Source organism: Erinaceus europaeus, chromosome 2 (genome assembly GCF_950295315.1).
Source record: "Erinaceus europaeus chromosome 2, mEriEur2.1, whole genome shotgun sequence".
Lineage (NCBI taxonomy): Eukaryota > Metazoa > Chordata > Mammalia > Eulipotyphla > Erinaceidae > Erinaceus > Erinaceus europaeus.
The window spans coordinates 103168150-103184627 of record NC_080163.1 but is presented as its reverse complement, the minus strand read 5'-3'; positions in this window follow the sequence as shown (position 1 = coordinate 103184627).

The following is a 16478-nucleotide window of genomic DNA, read 5'->3' as shown; positions in this document are numbered from 1 at the left end:
GGCCATGGCCTGTTCGATAGTGATTGAGGAGGGTCCAATCATAACGTGCTAGGTCAAAGCCGGGTTGACGCTTGCAGGGGTCTGTGATGAGGTGTTTGTTCTTTACCTCAGCTGACTGCCAACTCTGTTTCCAAGAGTCTGGAACAGAGAAGTTCAGTGTAGGCGTAGGAGACCAGATTGGATGACGAGACGTCAAGCGTTGAACAGGGTGGGCGAAGATATCCACGTATATTGGCAGGTCCGGTCGAGCGTAGACATGGGAAATGAACTTAGATGATGCCGCATCCTGACAAATATCTGGCGGGGGCAATGTTGCTAAGAACTGGAAGCCATGGAACCGGGGTGGAATGGATGGTTCCAGAAATTATCCTCATGGAGGAATATAATTTGGAATCGATCAAGTGGACATGGGGGCTACGGAACCATACTGGGGCACAGTATTCTGCAGTGGAATAGCATAATGCCAGAGATGATGATCGTAGTGTGGAAGCGCTCGCGCCCCATGAGGAGCTGGCCAGTCTTGCAATGATGTTATTCCTCGCGCCCACCTTTGCTGCAGTTTTTATGAGATGTTCGTGAAATGACAGGGTGCGATAGAGAGTAACGCCAAGATAGACTGGCTGGGCTTCATGCCGGATTCTAGTATCGCCAAGCTGCACATTAAGCTCACGCGAGGCCGAGGCATGGTGTAGATGGAAAACAGATGATACCGTTTTTGCAGTGCTAGGAATTAGTCGCCATTTTTTACAGTAATCAGATATCAGAGACATGTCTTTCGTGAGTGTTTCCTCGAGGATGTTGAACTTGGATTCCTGAGTTGCACAGCAGATGTCATCGGCATAGATGAACTTCCTTGAAGAAGTTTCTGGGAGGTCATTGATGTAAATATTAAATAGTGTAGGAGCCAGAACAGAGCCCTGGGGGAGGCCACTTGAGACAAGTCTCCATCTGCTAGACTTGTCACCCAGATGCACCCAGAATCTTCTGTTTTGGAGAAGAAACGATATAGTGTTGGCCACCCATGGAGGCAGGCATCTTGAGATCTTGACCAGGAGACCACGGTGCCAGACCGTGTCATAGGCTGCTGTGAGATCAACAAAGACAACACCCATCTTTAAGTTCTTCTGGAATCCATTTTCAATGTAAGTTGAGAGGGCCAGGACTTGTTTGCAGGTAGATCTTCCTGGGCGGAAACCAGCTTGGGCAGGTGATAGGAATTTCTCTGTAAGAGGAGAAATTCGTGACAGAAGCAGCCTCTCAAGGAGTTTGTAACATAGAGAGGAGAGAAATTGGTCTATAGCTGGCAGCCAGTGTTGGGTCTTTCTTTGGTTTCAAAACTGCTATTATCTTTTTCTAATTTGGACTTTCTAGGATGTACACATTCAGTGTTAGAGAACTAAGTCTTGCTCAAATATGTGGGTTATCTTTAACATCATTAGCAAGATGTAAGGGAATAGGGAATGTTATTAAGTAAGATAGGTTGGATTTAAATAGTACATACAAATACTGTTCTAATCAGATGAATGTACATAAACACCATTCCTACCACCAAAGACTGTGTCCCATTCCACCCACCCAGCCCTGTGAAGCCGAACATCCACCCTTACCCTCAACCCCGAGTTTTTACTTTGGTGCCTTACTCCAAATTCAGTCAAATCCTGCTTTGAGTTTCCCTTTCTGTTCTTCTTTCTCAACTTCTGTTTATGAGTGGTATCATTCGATACTCGTCCTTATTTTTCTGATTTAGCTCACTTAACATAATTCTTTCTAGCTCCAACCAGATAAGCCATATAGTAACCACCAGGGGGTGCTTATCTAATATAGATAAATTAATTTTGTCTTGTTCAAGGAAGATTCTTTAAAAGGCTCAAGTCAAAGACACTAAAATAAGCCTATACCCAAATATGAGGTGGTATTTTTTTTTTCTTTATTGCTACTTATAGGGTATTGCAGTAGTATTGAAATTTAAGATTGTCTTAAAAAGTTTTATTAGAAGCTTTAGAGTAATATGAAAACTCTATAAAACTTTGACTTTTATTCAACGCCCTCTCAATTCAATTCTATAAGGCTCCTACCCCCATCACACACACCTACACAAATACACTCATAAGCACACAAAATACTCACCTGGTTCATGATACACTACATAAAAAAGATATTTCTTTATGTTTAAAATTAATTTATTTATACATCACACCTACACCCCTATTTTGTTTGCTGAAAGCTGCAAAGTTCAAATCTACTGCAATTTTAGAATCTTCCACTTTGACTTAAAAAACTACATAATGCTTTTGTTACAAATAGAACCAAATCATGTCATGTTGAATTTAATAAATATAACCTTGATAACTTGCCTCTTCCCTGAGTCATCTGCATTCCCTGAATCAACTTTAGCAAATTCCCTGATTATAAGATACACTCCACTAATAAGATAAATACACCTGTGTGTGGGCTTTTGCCCAGATGGCACAAACAAAAAAAGAAGCTTTTAAAAATTAGATTTGAAAGGACTGATTACTTTGACACCAATAAGGATTTATTAAAGACAAGTATTCTATGAAGTTTAGAAAATTAAACTAGGCCCTGCCGTGGGGGGTTGATTAAACAATTCTTCATCGAAATATATGCATTTGAAATGCTTTTTAAATCTTATTTCATTAATATAATTACCATTCAAAATTAAGTTATATAGAGTATCTCAATTTGTTGCTCATGGGATATGATCTCTCTTAGTTTAAAATCACATTATACTTAGGAAAGCCTCAAACTATCAGGTTAGCTTGTTTGGCAGATTGTTAGATTAATTCTTTAATTGACTGAAATATCTATTACCATTTTCAAAAGATTTGACTGTAATGAATTAGAGCTCTAATCTCAACAATTTATCACTCAAATGAGGTCATCACACTTTGCAGAATATTCAAGATTACCAACCTTCTACTAACATTTTCTTTGTTTAAAAACATGCACTTTTTGCATTTTGCATTACTGTATTTTAATAGATTTTAAAGTATATTAAAGAGTCACTCTGTTATAAAATAGAAATCACTTATGATATGTTTTCTATAAGTATTTGTATAAAGTTATTAGAATTCTGACAAAGTTAAATATCACTGTATAACTTACAGATAACTAAGAAAAATAGCCTAACTATGCTCTTAATTTTAAAATATTTAAAATCTGAAACAATAGCAATCTATGTGTTTTTGACTATATCAAAGCAAAATCATCATAATGAATGTCAATATAGTTTAACTAATAGAAAAAAAAGTAACTGGAATGTATTGATTTTTAATAAAATCTTCAGCACTTACTGAATTTTATATACATTGACTTTTGTGAAGTTAAGATGTTTCATAGGGAAAGCTAAGATTAAATTATAAAATGGCATGTTTTAAATACACTGAAAATTGAGAGAAAATGACAAAATAAATGCTAATAAAGTATAGGGTCACTCATTCATTAATAAAAGGAATTTATTTCACAAAATAGAGAGTCTAAGAGAGGAGAGAGGATTTAGCACATGCACCAGTGCCTGTGATTGAAGCTGAAGCCTTATGTATGCAAGACCTGCACTCTATTCTTGAGTTGTCTCTCTTGACTGCAACGCCAGTTTCCTCTCCCCTCACAGGGATTTCATGCATGTGCCATTTCACAGCTACTGGGATGAACGATTTTTTATTTAAAGAGAGAGAGAGAGAGAGAAAGGGTTATAGTACAGAGATTCACAGTGCCATGATATTCCCCAGTAGTGTCAGAGTTCAAACCTAGTTCACAAGGGTCACAAGCCCCCTGTTGTATTCAGAGAGTTGTTTTTCTCTCCCCTTCTCCCTCTCTCCTCCCCCTGATCCTACAAATATCAATCTTGATTTAAATCAAAACAATACATCTCAAGCCTTTCTTTGGGCTTAAAATTAGCATCTCATCACCAGAGAATTTAGCTTGCTCTAGCAATTTGCACCAACGATGATACCTTGTTTTCTGATTTGTCCTTTAAAATATACTTTTAGATAGTCTGTTTATGAGAGAGAGAGCAAGGAGAGAGTAAAAGGGAGAATGTAATTTTATGGTGTTCTATATTTTGTTTTGTTTGAATATGGTGACAAGGATCAAACTAAGAAGCTTACAACATACAAACATACAAACATACAAAGCATGTGCTATTGTGCTGGCCACTCCATCTAGTCTCTAAAAAAATATTTAACAAAAGTCAAGTTATAGTATGTGTGTATGTACCTCAGACTATTTCATGATAACATATCTATAGTAAGTCCTGTATCATACAATTTTTTCAGGCTACAGCCACCACTCATTTTTATTCATAGTTTACATTTATTTTGGATACATTCAGATGTGCAAATCAATGGCATAATATAACTTTTTTTAAAGAGTCTTAAATAGTAAGAAAACAAGTTTACAAACAAAAAATGTACTTTAATTCTGATTTTACAATTTAAAAATAAAATATAAAAACAGAAGAGAAGATGATTAATTTCATTTTTGGTATCCATTCATTTACTCAATTCGATAGAACAGAGAGAAATTGAGAGGGGAAGGGGAGACAGACATCTACAGCATGGCTTTGCTGCTGCTTATGAAGCTTCCCTGTTGCAGGTGGGGGCTGGGGTCTTGAACCTGGATCCTTGCATGTAGTAAAGTGTGCACTCAGTCAAGCGTGCTACCACTCAGTCACAAAAATGATTCATTTTCCTGTTTTCTTTTTTAAATAGGTTTATTTTAATTTTTATATTCTATTATTGGTTTTTTATTTATTGGATAGAGACAGAAAAATCAGAAAGGAAGGGGGAGATAGAAAAGATGGGAGTCAGAGAGGCACTGGCAGACCTATGAAATTTTCCTCTCTACAGGTGACTTGAACCAGGTCTTTGTTCACTGTGATATTTCCTCTTGACTGAGTGCACCACTGTTTGGTCCCCCAAAATGTTTAACCTTCATAGTAAAATAAGTTCAGGAGAAAATTTAAATAGTAGTTTATAGCTTCCAATATGCAGTGTTAAAAATTATTAGTTAAATAGTAATTATTTAAAAAATAATTGTAATATACTGGAGTATTCTGTTAAGTGCATTTTTACCAGGGCTAGGAGGTGGTGCACTTGGTTAAGCACATGCATAAGGACGTAGGGTGCAAGTCTAGTCCCCATATGCACGGGGGAAAGCTTCACTAGTGGTGAAGCAGGGCTGCTGATGTTTATCCCTTTTTCTTTCTCCATCTTCTCCTCCCCTTCTCAATTTCTCTCTGAAAAAATGTATTTATCCAATAATAAATAAAATAAAACAGTTTAAAAATTCAGTTTTACCAATTCTGATTTTTTGTGCTACATTATAAGAATAAGGAGTGTCCTTAATTTTTATTAGTAAAATCACCCTACAGTTTTCATACAAGCAAATACACTATGTAATTTTTAAAATGTTTATTTTTCTTATGTAATTTCAAAAAAGATACCTAGTCTCAACAATAAAATGAACAAAATACATTGAGCAACTAGATCATTCTAAGTGTTTTGCTATAAATATCAAAAAGCAAAGATAAATAATAAGATGAAGTTAAAGTATAATTTTATAAAAATATTATGTGAGCTCATATATTACAAGTTTAAAAATATACATGAGATACCAATAATAATAATATCCAAATTTCTCTTAAACACTGTTTTACTTGCAGAATCTAAGACATTAAAGATATGAGTCACCTAGTAATATCTGCAATATTTGCATCTGATATTTCCAAAAAAAAAAGTCCAAGTAATAGTCAATTCTTAATTCTTCTAATCTGTCCACCAAACTAATAGTGGCATCTAGTATGTATGGTTAGTATAGATACTATTCAGTGGACTGGTGAGACCCTAAGATAAAGTTCAAAATGATAAATGGATCCATAGTTTTCCAGTGAAATTTTTCACTAATCATTGAGGAAAAAAATAGTTTCTCTTTTTTTTTTTTTTTAACACTAAGGCAAGTATAAACCTATGGGACTACATCAAATTAAAAAGCTTCTTCACAACAAAAGAAACCACTACCCAAACCAAGAGACCCCTCACAGAATGGGAGAAGAACTCCTTTTTTTTTTTTTAATTTGCTTTTCCTTCTTTCGTTGCCCTTGTCTTTTTTTTTATTGTTGTAGTAGTTATTATTGTTGTTGTTATTGATGTCATCATTGTTGGATAGGACAGAGAGAAATGGAAAGACATAGAGGGAGAGAGAAACATAGACACCTGCAGACCTACTTCACCGCCTGTGAAACGACTCCCCTGTAGGGGAGCTGAGACTAGAACCGGGATCCTTACTCTGGTCCTTGCGCTTTGTGCCACCTGATTTAACCCGCTGTGCTGCTGCCCGACCCCCAGTTTCTCCTTTTCAATGATTACTAGCAGTACTTCTAGTAGGATAATTAACTATTGATTTGGACTATAATGGAAGTTAAGAAGGCCCAGACAAATGAGTGATACTAATACATGTAGCTCTAATTTTTTATTTTTTATTTTTGCCTCCAGGGTTATAGCTGGGGCTCAGTGCTTGCACTACAAATCCACTGCTCCTGGACCCTATTTTTTCTCTTTTGTTGCCCTTGTTTTATCGTTGCTATTGTTATTGTTGTCGTTGCTGTAGTTGTTTTTGGATAGGACAGAGAGAAATCGACAGAGGAAGGGAAGATAGAAGGAGAGAAAGACAGACACCTGCAGACCTGCTTCACCGCTTGTGAACCTACTCCCCTTCAAGTGTTGGGGGGGGGGTTTGAACCGGGATCCTTGTGCCAGTCCCTGAGCTTCGCGCCACATGCTCTTAACCTGCTGCTACTGCCAGACTCCCCTTAGCTCTGATTTTTATAAAGTCCTTTGTAGAAAAGAAAACAATATTCAGAAACACAAATAGATGATATGGGTTTAGAATCAGGGTTTTTTGGTGGCCACACTGAGTGCACACATTATCAGGAGCAAGGACTCAGGGACAGGGATTCAAGCCCTGGCTCCCTACTGTGGTGGTGATGGGGATGGGGGGGCTTTCACCAGTGCTGAGGCAGTAATGCAGGTGCCACTCTCCCTCTCTATCTCCCCCTTCCTTCTCAACTGCCCTCTGTTATATCTTATAACAAAACAAACAACAACAAAATAATGAATAATAAAAGGAACGCTGGATTTGTGGTAAAGGCACCAGCAATAATCCTGGTGGGAATACAAAAATAGAGATTTAGAGTACCATGTTTTCATTATTCTGAAATATAAAAGTATACTTGTCTTAATAATAGAATTTTTGTTGGTAAATTAGTATAAGTCTAGCTTAGATAATGTTATGGGTAGGTTAGAGATTTATTTTATTTTTTAATAAATAGAAATAGTAGTAGACACATACAGAGAGAGAGAGAGAGAGAACAAAACTTCTTTCAGTATGGTAGGGATTAAACTCAAACCTGGGTCACCCTTAGTACAAAATAGCAAATTATCCAACAGGCCAGGCCAGGGATTTCCAATGACTGTTTTATTTATTTATTTATTTACTTATTTATTTTTAAACTTTATTTATTATTGGATAGAGACCGAAAAGAAATTGAGGGGAAGGGGAGATAGAGATGGAGAGAGACACCTGCAGCCCTGCTCCACCACTCATGAAGCTTTCCCCCTGTAGTTAGGGACCAGGGGCTTGAATCCAGGTCCTTGTGTGCTGTAGTGTGTGTGCTTAACCAGGTGCACTACAGCCTGGCCCATGCATTGACTGTTTTAAATAAGAATGTTATAAATGCTTTTTAAGAGTGAGGTACGCAGAACTAAAATGCTAGGAAGCTACTCATACTCAAAGCTCTGGGAGTATACAGTGGGCTCATGAGTATCAGTGGCTTTAAATTCAGAGCTGTAGGTGCTTGGTTTGCCTTACTCTACCTTTGACACTAAATAATGTATTCTACTCGATGTGTATATTCAATGGAAATTATGCTGCCAAAAAACTGAGACAGCAGGGCCCAGGCAGTGGTGCACCTGGTTAAGCACACATATTATGATGCACAAGGACCCAAGGTTCAACCCCCTGGTCCCCACTTGCAGGGGGAAAGCTTCACAAGTGGTGAAGCAGGGCTATAGGTGTTTAACTGTCTCTCTCCCTGTCTATCCCCAGAGAGATACCTGTAGCACTGTTTTACCACTTGTGAAGCTTTTCCCTGCAGGTGGGGATTAGGGGCTTGAACCTGGGCCCTTGCACATTATAACTTATGTACTAAACCAGGTACAACCCCCTCCACCCTGGCCCTGCAAACACTTATTTTCAAGGATTTATTTATTTACTTTTAGGTTTTCTACACATCACACTGCCGAGATAAAGGAAAAAAAAAACATAGTTAAGTTTCAAACTCAGTCATATAGCAGTAAAGTTAAAAAAATACTAGCTCAAACTTCACATTTTCATCTGATATAATTAAAAATAGATGCATATTATCTAGTTTATTTTTTCTTCTGGTTAAATTTCAAATAAGTGAGTTTTTTTTGTTTGTTTGGTTTTGGTTTTTTACATTACAAGAAGTAAGGCCAAACTTCATATGTGAGAAAAATAGGCTTGTGTCAAAGGTGCACACTCACTTGCCTTCAGGGACCAAGCAATCATAAATAGACCAAGCAGTCAGCTCTGGATTGTGATGAATTGCAAAAGCCATGTCTAGCTTAAATCCATTCAACTTTAAATTTTGATCTACTGACTGCAGCACCAAAAAGTTCTAGTAATCAAGTATTTTATCTTTTTAAAAACTCCTTTCAAACATTTTCTTCATAAGATGTAGTACTAATTATTTACATTGTCCTTAGTTCTTTACTTACATACAAATAATACAATTGAAGTGTCAGAAAAAGCAATAAAAACTCAGTTTTGCACCAGAAAAACTAAAATGATTCTAATTTGTGGCCATTCTCTTCAGAATGATAGAAGATTTGAAAGTGATATTGACAAGTTAATGTTTTCTCAGTAGTGAGTGGTCAGACACCTGGCTAGGCTGTGAAAGAAGGAAAAACAGTTGTTTTTTTCTGTAATTACAGTGGGCATGAGGATATCATCAGGAAAGCCAAAAAAGAAAGGCCATGGGACACTAATTTATTTAAATTTATCTTTGTTGTTTTTTTGTTTTTGTTGTTATTTTAAGGTTTGTCTAACATGCCTTCTTTTAAAAAGATTACTAGTGATTTAATTATAATTTACCCAGTTATAAGATATAGGAATATTGTTTCACACTATACTTATCACCAAAGTTTATCCGAATAACCAGACATAATTATATGTGTAAAACAAAATATGTTGTCTTGTGTCAAGATCTGTCACAAGAAGTTAAAATAAAACAAATGCTTGTTTCTTTAGCAGGTTCTTATGCTCAGAGAGGAAGTGTTTTTCAAGGGACCATATATTGAAAATGCATAGAACATGACATGATGATATGGTGTGACAGGTTTCACTGGGTATGGCAGCTATATTGTCATGCATGTGACCCAAGTTTAAATTCCAGTATCTCAAGGGAGGTTCTATTGTAATGCAGGAATCTCTCTTTCTCTATTAATTTACTTGAATGAAAAATAGTCATAAATACAAAAAAAAATGATGAGGCATATACTCAAAGGAGTATAACTCATCAATCAGAAAAGATTATATTGTGTTCTTTAGGACAAAATGGATGGAACTGGAGGTGATTATGCTTGGTGAAATAAATATGGAAGTAAAAGAAAGTTACTATATGACTTCATTGTAGAATATAGAGAATTGAAACATATGAACTTGAAAAAATATATCGTCAACCCATTTTCTAGACCTTGGGAGAGTTGCAGTGATTATTGTTGAGGGTGTGTTTGTGTGTGGGGGGGGGGCATGGGGGTGGCATACCTTTGGTGGTGGGAATGGTATAGGACTATTTCCCTATTATCTTGTAATCATGCAATTCCGATTCAATAACTAATACTTTAAAATAATTAATCAAGAAGAAATAAATCACAGGCCAAAATTTTTCTCTATCATGTCAAATAAAAATAAAACTCAAAGAAAAAAGTAACAGAAAAAGTGGCTGCCAGGAGTGGTGGATTTGTGCCGACACCAAGCCCTAGTGATAACCCTGGTTTCAATAAAAAAAAAATGCCAATAACGTCCAACAGTTCATTATTTAATTTTTACAAAAATTATCTTAAAATATTTAAATGTGAGTAAATGTATGAGATTCCTCACATATGTAAGTTTTTCACACTCATTAAAAAGTCATCCAAAATTAAAACGTCATTGAGTATCTAATGGAGAGAATCTGGAAGTTACTCATCTGGACATAGCTCACATATTGTCACATCAAGTCATTTGTGATGTACATAGACTTCTTGTTGCTATTTCTCTCAATGAATAGAATTATTCATATTTTCTTAGGTGTTGTTTGATTGAGTTAGACTTGGTTGATGGTACTATTTGAAATTTCCTGTGAGTCATTTCAAGGATGTTTTCCTGTAGAAAGTGCTTGACATTTATTTGCTTGGAACCTACAGAGCTTCAGACATCGAACTGCAATGGCTTTCTGCCAAGTCTATAGCTTTGCATGGAGTCCAAGCTTCATAACCTTGTATTAATTTCAGAAAAAGTTTAGTATTCCAAAGATAGTACTCAAGAGTTGTTCTTGTCAACACTATTCATGTGAGCTATTTTCTGACCCTCCTCTAATATTCCTTCCCTAGGAAGATGTGTGTACAACTCCTAAAAATCCTAGTTATAAATTATAACCCCCTTTTGTTTCTTTATTACTTAACCTTGTGTTTCTATTCTCTCCTGGGTATATTCTACTGATTGTTCTTAGCTAATGTGCCTTCATGGGTTCCTAAGAGTACAGAGAGGTTAAATATGTTGTATCCTCTTGGTTTCTATAGAGTAAGACTGAGCATGGACACTAGTTGGACAAAAACAGGGGGGGTAAAGAACTTGCAGAAGTTATATGACTGTCTTGTCTCCTTTCTCTTCTCCTTACTCTCTGTATGTAAATAAAATATTGTGCCTTCTATTTCTTCTAAGAAGACTGACTAAATCCTATGGGCACTTTTTACTTCCTATTTTGTTTTTGTGTAATTTTCTTCCCATTCATTTTTGTAGTCACCTTTTAAATGATTAAATTATCACCTACACTGTCAATTTTACAGAGAGATTTTTCTTAGACATTCCTCTATTGCTGTCTGTTGTGGCCATGCTTTGAAATGAATCTATATAATTTGAATATTTCATATTATTCATAATATTTCATATTTCATAATATTTATCAACTCACTGACTTGATGATAAATTAATAGTAATAATCTTATAATCCAATATGCATATATTTCTTATTTATTTATTTACATATTATTTTCCAACTAGGGATTCATTGGAGTTTTATGCCCCTATGCAAATTTACTGTGGTGATTGATGTCTTGAGCCCAGGTCCTCAATCATGGTACTGTGCGCTCTACTGGGTGAGTCATTTCCTGGCCCTGGTGAGCAGATGTTTAATAAAAGCACAAGCATGGCAGGTCACTGAGCATCATGTGTTCTGCATTATATGCTCAATGTATACCCAGTGACTGAAGGAGGGGGTGGTGGTAACACTTAACACTATAAGGTTATTAATGCTTAGTTAAAGATAACTTTAAGTATAAGGAGCAAGAAGAAAATTATAGTATGTTATGGGATGTGTACAGTAATATAAAATTAACATAAAATTGTAATTTTGAGAGAAAGTAGGCTTAAACTATCTTTTTAATAAAATCACTACTGATCATCATTCAAGTGTCTTGATTTATGAAGAACACATAGTTTGTTCTTCCTCTGTCACTGATTCCAAAAGTCTCTCTTCAAAAGGGCACAAATCACTAACTTAGTTTTGATTCCTATACATTTTAGGTTTTTTTGAATTCAATAAAAATACTTGACTTCCAGAGTGGGGCTATGGAGCAGCAGCAGCTGTGTTTCTCTCCTCTCCTCTTCTGGGTCAACTAGGAATACCAAAGGAGATCACTTGGGACCTCAACACCACAGGACTAGAATGACTTCAGGAACCCACCAAATCACTGGTGAGTGCAAACACATGTGGCTCCTGGACAGAGAAGAGCCTAGGGAGAGATTAAGTGGCTGATAACAGTCCAGCAGTTTACCAGTTGAGAAACTACTTCCAGTCTGTTTCACCAACAAAAAGACGGCTGAAGGGAGGAGAGGACTCCCCTAAGACTCACCAAATGAAACTGTGAGTCTCCATTGCTACTGCCCTCAGAATCTGGAGCAGTGGTAGGGAGGTCCTATGCTGACACCAGGGGACAGAGAAACTAACCAGGAAACTCAGGAGATGGCCTAGCAGTGGGACTGTGAGAGTCTCTTTGCATAACCAATGGATTACCTCTATCCCACCTGCTTTATCTCTTGGTCAGGATTCAGGGATTAAGCTAAGAAGGCTTATTATAGTTTAAAAGCCTTCTGGCTGGGTGGGGGTAGGTAGCCTAATGGTTATGCAAACAGACTTTCATGCCTGAGGCTTTGTCAAGTTCCAGGTTCAACCCAGCCAGAGCTGAGTAGTGCTCTGTTAAAAACAAACAAACAAACAAAAAAACCTCTCTGCCTGCCATACCCTACAGGAAGAAAAAGAACAAAAGAGGCTTCTAAGCCACTATGCTCCAATTCACAGATTAAAATAATATTGAAACAACTGTCAATTTCCACAACTATGAACCTTTTAATTACCTTACTTAGACACAAGTCAATCCAGGCAAGTGTGATCAGTAATTTGAAAAGTACTGAGAGAGGGACCTCAGAACATACTATATAAAATGGTTAAACCAACAAGAAGAAATATTGGAGAAATGAACCAGGACAAGAGTCCAGCTAACAGCCCCCCAAAGGTTGAAGCACAAAATAATGAGGTCAACATCCAAACACTAGTTAAGGAAATAATCACAGAAGTGAGTAAAGAGTTTGAAAGAATTGTCATCAGAAATGCAGAAACAACAAATGAGACTCTGGAAGAAAACACTAATTATCTCAAGGTTATTAGAGAACTGAAAACTGAAATAGCTGAGCTGAGAACACAACTAGCTGAAGAAGGTAAAACAGTATCAGAACAGGGTAACAAAATAGATGAAATCCAGAAAACAGTATAGGGGAGAGAGAATAGAATAAAGGAGGTTGATGATACAATTAGCAAGATTGAGGACAAATTATAGACAACTAAAAAAGAAGTAAGAGATCTCAAAAAGATATTAAGAAATACTGAAAACAACAACAGAGACCTATGGGATGACTTCAAAAGAAATAATATACACATTATTGGCTTACCAGAGGAAGAGGAAGAAAGTATTCTTCAGGACATAGTAGCTGAGAACTTCTCTAGTCTAGAGAACATAAAAGAACATAAAAGATTCAAGAAGCCCAGAGGGTCCCAAAGAGAATTAACCAAGACTTAAAGACACCAGACACATCATATTTAACATGGAAAGGAATAAGGATAAAGAAAGGATCCTGAAGGCTGCAAGAGAAAAACAAAGAGTCACCTACAGAGGAAAACCCATAAGACTGCTCCATACAAACACTACAAACCAGAAGAGAATAGCAAGATATCTATTGAGTGATCAATGAGTAAGGCTTTCAACCAAGACTACTGTATCCTGCTAGACTGTCAATCAGACTAGATGGAGGCATAAAAACCTTCTCAGATAAGCAACCGTTAAAAGAATCAACTATCATTAAGCCTGCCCTGAAAGAAATTCTGAAAGGTCTCCTATAAACCGTCAGTCCACCATAAATATGCCATCTACCACAACACTCTAATAATCTACAAGAATGGCGTTAAAATATCTTCAATATATAATATCAATAAATATCAATGGCCTAAATTCATCTATTAAAAGGCACAGAGTAGGAAGATGGATCATAAAACACAACCCAACAATATGTTGTCTACAGGAATGTCACCTAACTCAACAAGACAAACATGGACTCAAAGTAAAAAGATGGAAAACTATCGTACAAGCCATTGGCACACAAAAAAAGGGCAGGGACAGCTATTCTTATATCTGACATGATAGACTTTAAAATAAATAAAATTTAAAAAGGTAGGGATGGACATTACTTAACGCTCAGAGTATCAGTCAATCAAAAGAACTTAATAATTATTAACATCTATGTACCCAATGAGAAGCCATCTAAATACATCAAGCATCTACTGAAAGAGCTACAGCAATATATTAACAGCAACACAGTCATAGTAGGGCACTTCAACACGCCACTCTCTCAATTTGACAGATCATCCCAGAAGAAAATCAATAAGGACATAAGGGAGCTAAATGAGGAGATAGATAAACTAGAACATTTTCAGAGTCATTCATCCCAAGAAACTGGAATACACATTTTACTAAAGCCCACATGGGTCATTCTCAAGGATAGACCATATGTTAGGCCACAAAGGCAGCATAAGCAAATTCAAGAGCACTGAAATCATTCCAAACATCTTCTCAGACCACAGTGGAATTAAACTAACACTTAACAATTAACAAAATATTATTAATAGTCCCAAAATGTGGATGCTCAACAGTACACTACTTAACAACTACTGGGTCAAAGAAGAAATAAAGGAAGAAATCAAAATGCTTCGAGAGTTCAATGAAAATGAAGACACAAGCTATCCAAATATTTGGGAAACAGCTAAGGCAGTACTGAGAGGGAAGTTTATAGCCATACAAGCACACATTAGGAAACAAAAAAGCACAAATAAATAGCCTGATCGAACCTCTTAAAGACCTAGAAGAAGAAGAACAAAGGAAACCTAAAGCAACATAAGTACATAAATCACAAAAGTAGGGCAGAAATAAATAACATTGAAAATAAGAGAAACAATCAAAAGATCAACGAAAGTAAATGTTGGTTCTTCAAAGGAGTGAAAGAAAATGACAAACCTTTACTGAGACTCACAAAAAAAAAAAAAAGGGAGAAGACCCAAATAAATCAGATTGTAAATGAAAGAGGAGATATCACAACAGACACCACAGAAATTCAAAAATCATGTGAGGCTTTTTATATGCCACCAAGCTATAGAACCTGGAATAAATGGATGATTTCCTAGGTACCTACGAACTTCCAAAAATATGTAAAGAGGAAATAGATAACATGAACAGGCCCGTCACAGCTAATGAAATTGAAACAGATATCAAAAACCTTCCCAAAGATAAAAAATCCTGGACCAGATGGTTTTCCAAATGAATTCTACAAAACTTTCAAAGAAGAACTAATACTTCTACTTTTAAAAGTCTTCCAGAAGATTGAAGACACTGGAATACTCCCTGCCAGCTTCTTTGAAGCCACCACTTTGATACCAAAAGCAGACAGGGACACAACCAAAAAAGAAAACTACAGACCAATATCTCTGATGAACATAGATGCTAAAATATTGAACAAAATTCTAGCCAACTAGATACAGCAGTATATTGTTCATCATGACAAAGTGGGGTTTATCCCAGGGATGCAAGGTTGGTTTTATATATGTAAATTAATCTATGTGATCCACCACATCAATAAACACAAGACCAAAAACCAAATGGTCATGTAATAGATGCAGAGAAAGCCTTTGACAAAATACAACATCCCTTTATGATCAAAATGCTACAAAAAATGGGAATAGATGGAAAATTCCTGAAGATAGTGGAGTCTATATATAGCAAACCTACAGCCAACATCATACTCAATGGTGAAAAACTGGAAGCATTTCCACTCAGATCAGGTACTCCACAGGGCTGCCCACTATCACCATTACTATTCAACATAGTGTTGGAAGTTCTTGCCAGATCAGGCAGGAGAAAGGAATTCAAGGGATACAGATTGGAAGAGAAGAAGTCAAACTCTTCCTATTTACAGATGACATGATAGTATACAGAGAAAAGCCTAAGGAATCCAGGAAGAAGTTTTGGAAATCATCAGGCAATACAGTAAGGTATCAGGCCACAAAATTAACATTCAAAAGTCAGCGCCATTCGTCTATGCAAACACTATGTTAGAAGAAGTTGAAATCCAGATAATAATTCCTTTTACAATAGCAACAAAAACAATAAACTATCTAGGAATAAACCTAATCAAAGAAGTGAAAGACTTGTATACTGAAAATCATGAGTCATGACTCAAGGAAATTTAAAAAGACACAAAGAAGTGGAAAGATATTCCATGTTCATGGGTTGGAAGAATTAACATCATCAGAATGAATATACTACCCAGAGCTGTATGCAGATTTAATGCTATCCCCATCAAGATCCCAACCACATTTTTTAGGAGAATAGAACAAATGCTACAAATGTTAATCTGGAACCAGAAAAGACCTAGAATTGCCAAAACAATCTTGAGAAGAAAGGGCAGAACTGGAGGCATCACACTCCCAGATCCCAAATTGTATTATAAGGCTATTATAATAAAAACTGCTTGGTACTGGAACACACTGACCAGTGGAATAGAACTGAGATCCTGGA